The following is a 13,205-nucleotide window of genomic DNA, read 5'->3' on the forward strand; positions in this document are numbered from 1 at the left end:
TCATCTAACACACAGCAATGTTTATTTTCTTTATCGTGTACATTATATCCTTAGTACTTGTCTTACAACTGGAAGTTTATAACTTTTGATTGCCTTCAACCAATTCCCCCTCTGCTTTTCTATCTGCATTTCTATTGTGAGGTTGCACTTCTTTTTATATAGATTTAAGGGCTATTTTCTTTTTTCTGTGAACCAACTTATCTTTTGCCCACTTTTCTATTGGGTTCCTGCTCTTCTTGATGTTTAGGAATGTTTTTTAGATTATGGATATTTTCCATTTTTGACAAAATTTTTATTATTTTTTCCTGGTTTGTTAATTACCCTTATCCTTATTTAAAAAATTAGGGGGAAAAATAAATAAATAAATAAATAAAAATTAGGGCATAATTTATACACAGTGGAATTCACCCTCTATAGAGCACAGTTCAACAAGTTTTGACAAATGTATACAATTGTGTAACCCACCATGACCACAGTCAGGATTTAGAATAGTTAGTTCCTGTCATTTATCTTTGACTCTGCCCATTGTGTTCTATTTTGCCATGATTTTGTACTTTTTATTTTTTAGCTACTACAGCCATGACTTAATGTAAACTGTTTATTTCAGTGAATATCTCATAATTTTTTCCTGAGTTTTAAACAAACATTACATAACCTAAAGGTACGTTCCACCTGGGGAGGAGAGGACACATATAACTAATAAAATGCATTTTTTTTCTGTTAAAGTTGTTAAAGCAAAACTGAATAGAATTGCTCTTTTTCATTTGAGGTGTTGTGGGGCAAGCATTAAGTTGAAGGTACAAAAAGAAATATGGCAGGCTTTAAAGGGCCTTTGGTAGTATTGCTATTTCCAACATGCTACTAAGAGGGAGGCGGAGGAGCCTGGTAGGCTGCAGTCCATGGGGTCTCGAAGAGTCAGACATGACTGAGCGACTTCACTTTCACTTTTCACTCTCATGCATTGGAGAAGGAAATGGCAACCCACTCCAGTGTTCTTGCCTGGAGAATCCCAGCGACGAGGGAGCCTGGTGGGCTGCTGTCTATGGGGTCGCACAGAGTCGGACACGACTGAAGCGACTTAGCAACAGCAAAAAAGATTCTATGAGTCAAAAGCAACTGAGGAACAGCCAACTCCAGAAAAACTCTAAAACCAGAGTATAAATTTCCCTTTTGCAAAGGAAATTTACATTTTTAGAAAGGAAATCTGCATTTGTACACGTCTTGCTCTCCTGTAGAAAGAGAATGAGCAGCGACTCTTATCTAAGATGACTTGAGTCTGCTTAACTAATCTTACTTAACAACCTTTATTTACCTGGTGACCATCCTACAACTTCCCCCTCCTCTGTTGCCATAGTCCAAAATTCCCTTCACACTGATATGAAGATATTTAAGCCCTGGGATTTCAGTCCTTTTCTGGAAAGCTCCCTCATGCCTATGTAACAAACGTATGTGCGTGCTCAGTTGCTAAGTCATGGCAACTCTTTGTAACCCCATGGTCTGTAGCCTGCCAGCCTCCTCTGTCCACGGGATTTCCCAGGCAAGAATACTGGACTGGGTTGCCATGTCCTGTTCCAGAGGATCTTCCAGACCCAGGGATTGAACCTGCATCTCCTGCATTGGCAGGAGGATTCTTTACCACCGAGCCACCTAGTAAGCCCCCATGTAACAGATATTTTCTCCTACTAACAAATCCTTTTCTCCTATTAATCCTTTTGTCAGCTTAATTTGTAGGGCCTTCAAACCTGGACCTAAGAAAATAGAGGAAAAATTTCTTCCTCCCCCTATTACCTCCCTGGGTAGAATGTGCATTTAGGCTGTATAATGATCATTTAAAATCCAGAAGAGAATCATGAGAAATTTGTTGAAAGAACCTGTTTACATTAAAAAAAAGAGAGAGACAAAATCATGGTAAAATAGAATACAGTAGTCAAAGATACATGATGGAAACTGTCCTAAATATAGATTATGGTCATCGTGGGTTACACAGTTGTATACGATTGTCAAAATTAATTGAACCATCGTGGGTTACACAGTTGTATACGATTGTCAAAATTAATTGAACCGTCCTTATCACTTGCATTTTTTGAGTTTAGCAGAAGATTGAATTTTGCTAGGTTGTTTTTGACAAGAGCAGTCAGTGATACAAAGTTCAAGGATTTGAAGTCCTGTCTCACGATGCAAAACCAAGGGTCACCCTTTCTGCACTGTGTGAGCCCCTCACAAAACCACAGGAAGTTTCACAAGAGATGGTCAGCTTGTTTGTCCTCTCTTCTCTGTTTGGTGTTACAACACAAGCCCCATGGCCTTGCCTGCCCTGCCCCCACGCCCCAACACTCTCCTTCATGTCAAACCCAGGCTGGTAGTTTCCAAATTCCTGGCAGATAAAGTCTTGCCTCCTTGGCTTATGTTTCTACACCTTGCCCCTCATCTTCTCAGGTCAACTTTTCTTCTCATCTTCGAGTGTTTGATTCAGTCATCAAATAGGCTGTGCTTAAGTTTTTGCTAGTGACCTTTTCTCTCGTCCCTGAAACTCCCACTCTATTCTCTGCCTGTCTCTCTCCTTTGATGCTGCTGCTGCTGCTAAGTCGCTTCAGTCGTGTCCGACTCTGTGCGACCCCATAGATGGCAGTCCACCAGGCTCTGCCGCCCCTGGGATTCTCCAGGCAAGAACACTGGAGTGGGTTGCCATTTCCTTCTCCAGTGCATGAAAGTAAAAACTGAAAGTGAAGTCTCTCAGTCACGTCTGACTCTTAGCGACCCCATGGACTGTAGCCTACCAGACTCCTCCGTCCATGGGATTTTCCAGGCAAGAGTACTGGAGTGGGTTGCCATTGCCTTCTCCTTTATGACTCACCAAATCTTCACGTTTTCTGATCTTCGGTTTATATATTCACATATTCTTCAGAGATGGCCTTGGCACTGTTTATCTGTCACTATTAGGGAATTGTTTCTTTGGGTATGTTTTCCTCACCAAATATAAGATTTTATAGTTTTCTTCACTAAAATATAAGATTTTGGAGGACAGGGAACCTATCACTTAAAAAAAGAAAAAAACTTTATATATTTGTATTTGGCTGGGCTGGGTCTTCACTGCTGCTGGGGCTTTTCTCTAGTCGCTGTGAGCCGGGGCCGCTCTAGCTGTGGTGTGCGGGCTTCTCATGGCAATGGCTTCTCTTGTGCTGGAGCACGGGCGCTAGGGCACGTGGGCTCAGTATCTGCAGCCCCAGGCTCTACAGCACAGGCTCAACAGCTGTGACACCTGGGCTTAGCTGCTCTGCAGCATGTGGGACTTCCCGGATCAGGGATTGTCATGTCTCCTGCACTGGCAGGCGAATTCTTTACCACTGAGCCACCCAGAAGACCCCCATCACTTCTTTTATACTTTACCTGGTTTTTCTGATTCTGTGCACACAGGGAGATCTGAATTGTTACTTAACATAACGAAAGAATGAAGGTAACAGAGCGCCAGAGGAGAGCAGGGGAGAGCTTTAACTCAGCTCTGGAAATCTATCCCCATCACCAATTCTTCTCTTCTATGTGGACAATTTTATGTAGCCCAGGACAATTTATGTGCTGCCCTTAAGGCTTCCTTCATAGAAATTCTGAAGCCACCATGAGCCTTTCCTGGACCAAAAAAAAAAAAAGCGTTAATATCTAGCTAAAGCAGTTATCTTAAAACACAGACTTCAAAGTCAGATATTTTAAGCTCTGGGAATAGGTGCTATTTACTGAAAAAACAGTCATCAGACCACTGTCCCGTGTTTGTGATAAATGTTCCATAGTCAGCCACTGTTGAGGAGAATCTTCCTCTGTCCTTCACAGGTTCTTTTGGCTGGTTTAATGATCAAATTGACATCAGGCAGATTAACAGGAGAAAAGCAAATTTATTTATTTATTTAATGTCCACATTTATTTGTTTGCTTTTTTTAAAAATTTTACTTATTTATTTGGGTGCACCAGGTTCTTATCAGCAACACACAGAATCCTTGATCTTAGTTGGGGCCTGTGGGATTTAGTTCCCTGACCAGGGATCAAATCCAGGCCCCCGGGCATTGGGAGTATGGAATCTTACCCAATGGACCAGCAAGAAAATCCCATAAAGCAAACTGAATTCCATACGTATGGGAACCACACAGACAGGAACAGTTGGAAGACAGAAGGGTAAAATGAGGTATATATGCCACCCTGAGCTAAGGAATGGGAAAGGGGCCTGGGTGTTCACAGGGAGGAAGACAAGTCACAGGGCAATCGGAAGAAGAGCAGACATTTGGGAGACGTTTGCTGTGCACGTTAAGTCACTTAGATAAATTTATCTCTGGTAATCATTCTCATTTTGGGAAAGGGCCTCAATTTAAATTCTTTTCCCTAGTTAAGGCAGAAGCAGAAGTTTCCAGCTCACAGGGTCCTGATTGCCTTTAGTTCAAAATAAGCCACATGCCAAAGTGGCACGTTTTGGGGAGGCTTGTCTTGAACCCCTTCACCACAGAACTGTCCCAAGTCTCCTTTCCTCCCTCCAGCTACCAGCCCCTTGAGATTAAATCTCAAGCAAAAATGGCAGAAAATGTCTTTTTATTCTTCATAGGTTGTAAAATGAGTATGTCTGCAGAGAGAATATCACTTGACAAGTAGGCCCAGCAGTGGCCTACTTGATTGACTCCTTTCTTTTTATTTATTTATCTATTTGGGTCTCAGTCATGGCACACAGAATCTTTGATCTTAGATGCAGCCTGTGGGATCTAGTTCCCTGACCAGGGATGGAACCTGCATTGGGGGCTGAAGTCTTAGCCACTGGACCACCAGGGAAGTCCTTGATCCCTTTCTTTTAATGTCCCAGTCACAGCTCTGCTTTCAGAGACCCCTGCAAGAGACAGTGCCAGTGTGTGTGTGTGCTCAGTTGTGTCTGACTCTTTGTGACCCCATGGACTGTAGCCTGCCAGGAGTGTGTTGACAGTTCCTACCCCGATGCCAGTGTGAATGGGGCATAATAAGGATGACTATTCCATGGCGAATGAGGGCAGGTTCTCTCTACCTGTGTTCAAAATAAAAGGCTCAGAGCTAAAAGCCCTTGGCAGAAGTGTGGGAGTAGGGTGGAGTCTTAAATTACTTGGAAGGACTGGTGAAAACAAATATTGGAAAGTTCAGAGTCCTAGTCAATTGAATAAGAATAATCATTTCTCTCATTTAAAAACTCCAAATAGCAATTTTTTTTACACAAATGCACTCTGTTATAATGCATTTCAAATCAATTCACTGCAAATCATTTCTGGTTGGCAGAAACCTGGCTCTTCTCTGAGGCAGCCGGCCTAGATTGGTTAAGTCTCAAAGGCTGTACAGTGGTAAGGAGGGTGAATATAGGAGTTACTACTGCTTCACTCAGGGCAGCTGCTATAGAAACCTGTGTTTCTTTTTTATCAGGGGACAATGATGGGGCTTCTGGGGGTTAAATGAATTAATACAAACCAAGCATTCAGAATACTGCCTGGCACATAGTGAAAGATCAATAAATGTCCAGTGAATTTTATTTATTTATTTTTAATTGAAGTATAGTTGCTTTACAATGTTGTTTCAGGTATACAGCAAGGTGATTTGTGTGTGTGTGTGTATTTTTTTTCCAGATTCTTTTCCATTATAAATGTTTAGGCTTTGTTTTTTTTTTTAGTTTTCTTTGGATTTTTATTGACAACATATTGACAAGTGTAGCTTGGTGTGTTGTTGGGTGTTTTTTTTTTTAGATTCTTTCCCATTATAAATTATTATAAGATATTGAATATAGTTCCCTGTGCGATACAGTTGATCCTTGTTTATCAATATTTATTTTTTGCCTTGTCTGAGGGATCCTCTATGATAATAATATCTTGGAAGTTAAAAATGAGATACCAATTGTATCAGGATTTTTTTCTATAGGATATCTTTCATTGAATGTGACTAAACTAATACTTTAATGAAGGCAAACAAGTATGTTTATTCCGTAAAGTTCCCAACTATTTGAGGAACAATCCACCTAATTAAGTTTTAGCTTCAGATGTCCTTTGGAAGTCCTGTATATTTGCCAAAATGATTCAACTATGTTTTTAATGTTTTGTTTTTTTGTTTTGCTTCTTTGAAGGCAACTAGAGTTTTCATTCTAAAATTTTCATTCAACATGTATACATTCATCTTTTTAGCTTGACTTATAAAAATTCTCAACTAATTCATATGTAGTTAATGGTATGTGGAAAATACCAATGAACATCTTAGACTCCCATGGTGGTTTTGTATGGTGTTGGGTTTTTACAATTTATGAAGCTATAGCAAACAAAATTTTATTGTCACTATATTTGATTTTTCAACCTTAAACTACTTTTTACTCTGGACCACTTTTCCTTGTTTTCTTTTGAGATTTGCATGAGAAAAGAAATGTTTAGGTATAGAAGTGCTAAATGTTTTTCCTCTTGTCCTCATAATCTTCTCTTAGCACCCTCGCAAACCCCCAGAGTGTCTAAACCAAGATCATATTGGATTTTTATCTATCTAGGGGCTTCCACTGGAGAGGGGAATGGCAGTGTTCTTGCCTGGAGAATCCCAGGGATGAGGAGCCCAGTGGGCTGCCATCTGTGGGGTCGCACAGAGTTGGTCACGACTGAATTGACTTAGCAGCAGCAGCAGCAGGGCCTCCCCTGGTGGCTCAGATGGTAAAGAATTTGCCTGCAATGCCCGAGACTTGGGCATTTGATCCCTGGGTTGGGAAGATCCCCTGAAGAAGGGAATGGCTACTCACCCCAGTGCTCTTGCCTGGGAAATCCCATGGACAGAGGGGCCTGGTGCACTACAGTACATGGGGTCACAGCGTTGGACAAGACTGAGCAACTAACACTTTCAACATTTTTCAGGCTTACTGAAACTATACTTGTAGTTATTGCCTTTTAAAATAAAATATTTTTCACAGAGTTATTATTGAGAGTCTATTTTACTATTATGACTTAACTTTTCAGAGGTTTTAGGACCGAGGCCCCCTTCTTCCATTCCATAATCCGTGGAAAAAGTTCCTCGTAGTGTTGAAACTCAATTGTTAAAAAAGTTGCAGCTATTATCTCTAAGTTTCATTTTGATTTTATAAAGCTAAGGAATATTCCAGGCATACAAAAAATACAGACAATACCATAAAAACTCTCTTCAATATCTAGATATTAATAAACTATTTATTAATATTTTAACATATTTGTTTTAGTCTTTTTTCTCTAAGAAATAAATGCCACAGCTACAGATAGAGATTGCTCCCCATGCTTCTTCCCTTCATTCTCTCATATTTGGGGCATAACCTTCTCATCTTTCTTTTGTCTGTCTTTTAATGGAGACAAGTGATTATCACTTAAGAGTTCCTGTTAATGTCTATGGCTTTGAGGGTCCAGAGAAAGAAGGTAACATGATTAAGTATCATAATGATGAAGGGCTTTTTCATCAGATATGTGCTTTCCCTTGGCCTGTTCTTATCCAAATAATGAGGAAATGCAAAAGCCTAAGATGAAATCTGGGCTTCCCTGGTAGTTCAGCTTGTAAAGAACCTGCCTACAATGCAGGAGACCTGGGTTTGATTCCTGGGCCAGGAAGATGCCCTGGAGAAGAGATAGGCTACCCACTCCAGTATTGTTGGGCTTCCCTGGTGGTTCACACAGTAAAGAATCCACCTGCAATGTGGGAGACCTGGGTTCAGTCCCTGGATTAGGAAGATCCCCTGGAGGAGGGCATGGCAACCCACTCAAGTACTCTTGTCTGGAGAATCCCCATGGCAGAGGAGCCTGGCGGGCTACAGTCCACGGGGTTGCATTGCAAAGAGTCGGATGCAACTAAGCACAACACAGCAAGATGAAATCTACTTGGATATAGACACCAAACCATGGGGTCATCTTTGGAATATTCATGCCAGGTAGTGTCCCTTGCAGGAAATATTTTGGTTTGTTTTAGTAGGTCCTAGTTGGATTGGCAAATCTAGTGATGGGAAGGACCATTTGTTTTTCCCTCCACCATGTCCCATACACCTAGGTAACCTTCATGATAATAGGTAGTGAGTATATTGTTTTCTTGGGTACTGGAGATATGCCCAAACATGGAAATACTATCCTTACTGTAATCATATTACCTAACATTAACTGAGTTGTTATTATGTGCCAGGCACACTCACCTTATCTATTCCCTGTAAGAACTCGTCAAGATAAGTACTGTTATCCCCCATTTTCCAGACATGGAACCAAAGCTTAACCAGGTTAGACAATGTGCTGCTGGTTACGTGATCTCAGGCTACATTTCAACCTAGGCAGTCTAATTTCCAAGCCCACATACTTAACCACCAAACACACAGCCTTCCAGTTATTATATTGTTTATTTCTGTGGTCATGAAAAAAACTGGAGTAACAGGAGGGTGATCATTGATACCACAGGCCCTGTTTGTGTTGAAACAGAAGAGATACTGATTGTACCAGTGTAGCTACCAACGTGCATATCCTCTAAATATCAGCCCTGAGGTAACCAACTGCCATCATCTTTGAATCTGAGTGTCATAGAATTTTTGAGACAAATTTGAGCATATTTCCTTTTTAAAAGGAATGTAGCATATTTAGCATATTTCCTTTTGAAAGACATTTTATTTTTTAAAAAGTATTATTTTTTTATTTTAGGCCACACTGTGCAGCATGTGGGATCCTTGTTCCCCAACCAGGGATCAAATCCGTATCCCTTGCATTTGGAGCACAGAGTCTTAACCACTGGACAGCCAGGGAAGTACCTTAAAGCCATTTTAAAGACCAGTCCTTTAGGACAAGTTCTGTCTATTTCAATGTGAGAGAATGACCTTTCTAAATTATTTTCAGGGGAACAAGTCATCATTTTGAAAGTCTTATTTCTGATTCTGTGTCTCTATTGATTCTACCCAGTGTCAACAGAGAACAGAACTTGGCAGAAACATGATGAGAGGGACTTTTCTGGCAAGGAAAAAAAAAAAGATATGATGGGACTGTCTCATGATAATATGGCTGACTTAAGTGGCTTAAACAATTTAAAAAACACTGTTTCACATAACAAGGAGTCCTAATTAGAGCAGCTTCAAAGTTGGTTAATTCAAGGACCCATGCCAGTTCTTTGCATCATTCTGCTTTGCCATCTTTAGTCTTTAACTTTTGTCTGCAAAATGGCTACAGAATTCCCAGGTACCATATTCAGGCATGACAAGATCCAGGGGAAGAAGAGTCTTCTTTTGGTGAGTCTCTTTTCAAGGTAAGGAAACTTTCCCCCAAAGCCACCAGCGAACATTCCCTCAGGTCTCAAAGTCTCAGCGGGCAGGTCTGTAGGAGACCTGCTCACACCTAAAGGAGTTGATTGCGAGAGCCTTGGGACACCACGGGCATGCGTGTTCAATTGCTCTGTCATGTCTGAGGCTTTGTGACCCCATGGACTGTAGCTCACCAGGCTCTCTGTCCATGGGATTTTCCAGGCAAAAATACTGGAGTGGGTTGTCGTTTCCTCCTCCAGGGAATCTTCCCAACCCAGGGACTGAACCCACGTCTCCTGTGGCTCTTGCATTGGCAGGCGAGTTCTTTCCCACTGCGCCACCTGGGAAGCCTCATGTGGCACCACACCTGACTGAAAATCAGGCCTTCCTTCTGGGCTGGGATTGGACCACCCTCCCTGGGAGGGGAGGATTCCTGAACTAAAGTCCTTGTTTGGTTAACAAGGAAGTGAGTCATGGATGTTGAGTATGTAACAAAGTCTAATATTTAGGGCAAGAAAGGCTAATATTTGCTTGGCCTTGTTTTATGCCAAGGGCTTTACGTGGATTCTCTTATTTCATCCTTAAAGTAAACTAAAGGAGCTAAAACAGGGACATTGTTAAAGATTTCCATTTTACTTATGATGAACCTGAGGCAGAGAGGCTAATTGAATTATTAACGATCACACAAGAGTAAGTGACAGTGTTATTCAAATTCCTGCCAGGCTAACCCCTATGGTCATGCTTCTTCCGTATGACAAAGGTATCCAAAAAGCAGTTGTTTTCAATGTGACCTTTATTATAAATCTCCTAGATAAATTATCTCAGTCTTTAGTATATCCTACGAATACTACCTACAATTATGATTACACAAATGTAATCACTGCATACATGCTGTTTCATGACCTGCTTTAGAAAATACTTGCTAATCTCATGAGTGAACAATGTACCTTGTTGTTTTAATTTGCTGGAGTTTTCAGAAGCCTTAACGGTTTATATATGCCCAGCAACCAAAGGATTCCTTTACAAAAGTAAGTCAAATCATGTCATTTCTCTGTTTCAAACCTCCAGTGGTTTCTCATCTCAGAGTGAAAAGCAAAATCAAATTCCCTATAATCCTCAGTCCAAAGGGTCACAAAGAGTTGGATACAACTAAAGGACTTGGTGCACACACATGCATACTTAGTCAAAGTGTGCGGTGTCTAAATTTTTTCTACATTTATTATATTTGAGTTTCTACTATTTGTGGATATATACTACTTAAAGAATCTGATTTAAACTTTGGGATTTGTAATCACATTTATTTTTCTCCTGGGTGGTTTATTTTGTGAGCAAGGGTTAAAACTGTTCCAAAAGCCTCTTCTTCTGCATTAATTCAAGGAAAATGGTTTGTGGTACAGGATGATTAAAATTATGAAATATTTGTGTGTGTTTATAATATTTACATGTATTTATTGTTTTCAATATAGTCTCCATTTAGCATAGAGATAAAAGGTCACTAGGCTATAAATTTCAATCATTAGGGGCTTGTGTAAGTGGGACATTTATGATAACAGAGTCCACTTACAAATTCTACTCTGTATTTGATGGTAAGTCCATTCAAAATTGAACTTGCTTGCATACATTTTATTTACTCCATCACCTTCCTTGAATTTTAAATGTTAAAAAGTCTAGTTGCTTAATGTGACATTTTCATTTTTTACAGACAAGTACCCGTTTTATGTGACTTCCCAGGTGGCTCAGCAGTAAAGAATCTGCCTGCCAATGCAGGAGAACAGGATATGCAGGTTCGATCCCTGGGTTGGGAAGATCCCCTGGAGGAAATGGCAATCCACTCCAGTATTCTTGCCTGAAAAATTTCATGCATAGAGGAGCTTGGCAGGCTACAGTCCATGGGGTCAAAAAGAGTCAGACCTGACTAAGTGATCAAGCACACACCAATTTCATGAACCAAATTTTAAATTTGTGATTTTTTTTTTTTATCAGGAATACTATCAGGAATTCCCTGGCAGTCCAGTGGTTAGGGCTCTGCACTCTCATTGCAGAGGTTCAATTCTTGGTCGGGAACTAAGATCCCACAAGCCACATGGCGTGGCCAAAAAAAAAAAAAAGGGTACTAAAGTTTGCCCAAGTGTTTTAAAAAAATACTATCAGAAAAATGTGGATATGTGACTACTATGCTGATTTAGGAAACAGAATACCAATTTTTCTTTCTTTTATTTACTTATTGCTTTTTGTTGTTTAAAGCAGTGCTTCTACTTCAATTATGCCTTTTTGTTACACCCAATTCTGATGATGCGCTGACAAATATAAAAATTAATTCTGTCCTTTGGAACTTAAAAACAATACCAGGAAAATATCCTATTTATGGTATGGTGGCTCACAAAGCACTTTAATGTATTTTTTCTTTTAATATCTTTCTTCAGAGTATTCAGGAATTGTGCAAAACAATTTGTTCTGGGTGGGGTTATTTCCTTCTTTCCATTTACAATCAAACAAGTTATGTTATATAAATCCTTTAACGTACACACGACTCTTAAATTGGAGTATTTAAGTATTTAAATTGAAGTATCATCACTGCAGATGGTGACTGCAGCCATGAAATTAAAAGATGCTTACTCCTTGGAAGAAAAGTTATGACCAACCTAGATGGGTAGGTTATGACCTAGATGGCTAGAAAAGTTATGACCAACCTAGATTATTCAGTGGCTGTGAGGCTGGAAAGGCTTCAGTGTTGCAAGATCTTTAAAGTGTACTAAAAAAAAAAAAAAGTGTACTGGCTGTAATTCCAAGGCCTGCTGCCTAGGGTGACCGAGAATCCCTTGAGTTAATAGACAACTTTGCAAACTGGATGTGAGTAAGCCTGAAGGCGTGCAAGCCTTCTTTCTGTCTGAGGAGAGAATGACTGAAACCAATTCTATCCTTCTTGTCATCTCTGGGTTGAAAAGCAGAGACATCACTTTGCCAACAAAGGTCCGTCTAGTCAAGGCTATGGATTTTCCTGTGGTCATGTATGGATGTGAGAGTTGGACTGTGAAGAAGGCTGAGCGCCAAAGAATTGATGCTTTTGAACTGTGGTGTTGGAGAAGACTCTTGAGAGTCCCTTGGGCTGCAGGGAGATCCAACCAGTCCATTCTGAAGGAGATCAGCCCTGGGATTTCTTTGGAAGGAATGATGCTAAAGCTGAAACTCCAGTACTTTGGCCACCTCATGTGAAGAGTTGACTCATTGGAAAAGACTCTGATGCTGGGAGGGGTTGGGGGCAGGAGGAGAAGGGGATGACAGAGGATGAGATGGCTGGATGGCATCACTGACTCGATGGACGTGAGTCTGGGTGAACTCTGGGAGTTGGTGTTGGACAGGGAGGCCTGGCGTGCTGCGATTCATGGGGTTGCAAAGAGTTGGACATGACTGAGCCGCTGATCTGATCTGATCTGATCTGATCCCACCAGGGAAGCACAATTAATAAGGATTGTGTTAATGAAATAATGGAAAGCAAATGACAAAAGTCTATCATAAAGTAAGTATATCATCTGATTTCCTTACATCAGTTTATGTGCATGGCACACATAGGGGTTGGGCTTCCCTATGGCTCAGATGGTGAAAAATCTGCCTGCAATGCAGGAGACCTGGGTTTGATCCTGGGGTTGGGAAGATCCCCTGGAGAAGGGAAAGGCTACCCACTGCAGTATTCTGGCCTAGAGAATTCCATAGACAGGAGCCTGGTGGACGACAGTCCATGGGGTCACAAAAGAGTGGAACATGACTGAGTGACTAACATTTTCACACAGGGATCAGCTTAGATTGGGTGAAATAACAGAATATCTGGTTTCTAATTATTCAGTGGCTGTGAGGCTGGAAAGGCTTCAGTGTTGCAAGATCTTTAAAGTGTACTGGCTGTAATTCCAAGCCCTGCTGCCTAGGGTGGCCGACAATCCCTTGGGTTAATAGACAACTTTGCAAACTG

This window comes from Bos mutus, chromosome 5, assembly GCF_027580195.1.
Source record: "Bos mutus isolate GX-2022 chromosome 5, NWIPB_WYAK_1.1, whole genome shotgun sequence".
Taxonomy (NCBI): Eukaryota; Metazoa; Chordata; class Mammalia; order Artiodactyla; family Bovidae; genus Bos; species Bos mutus.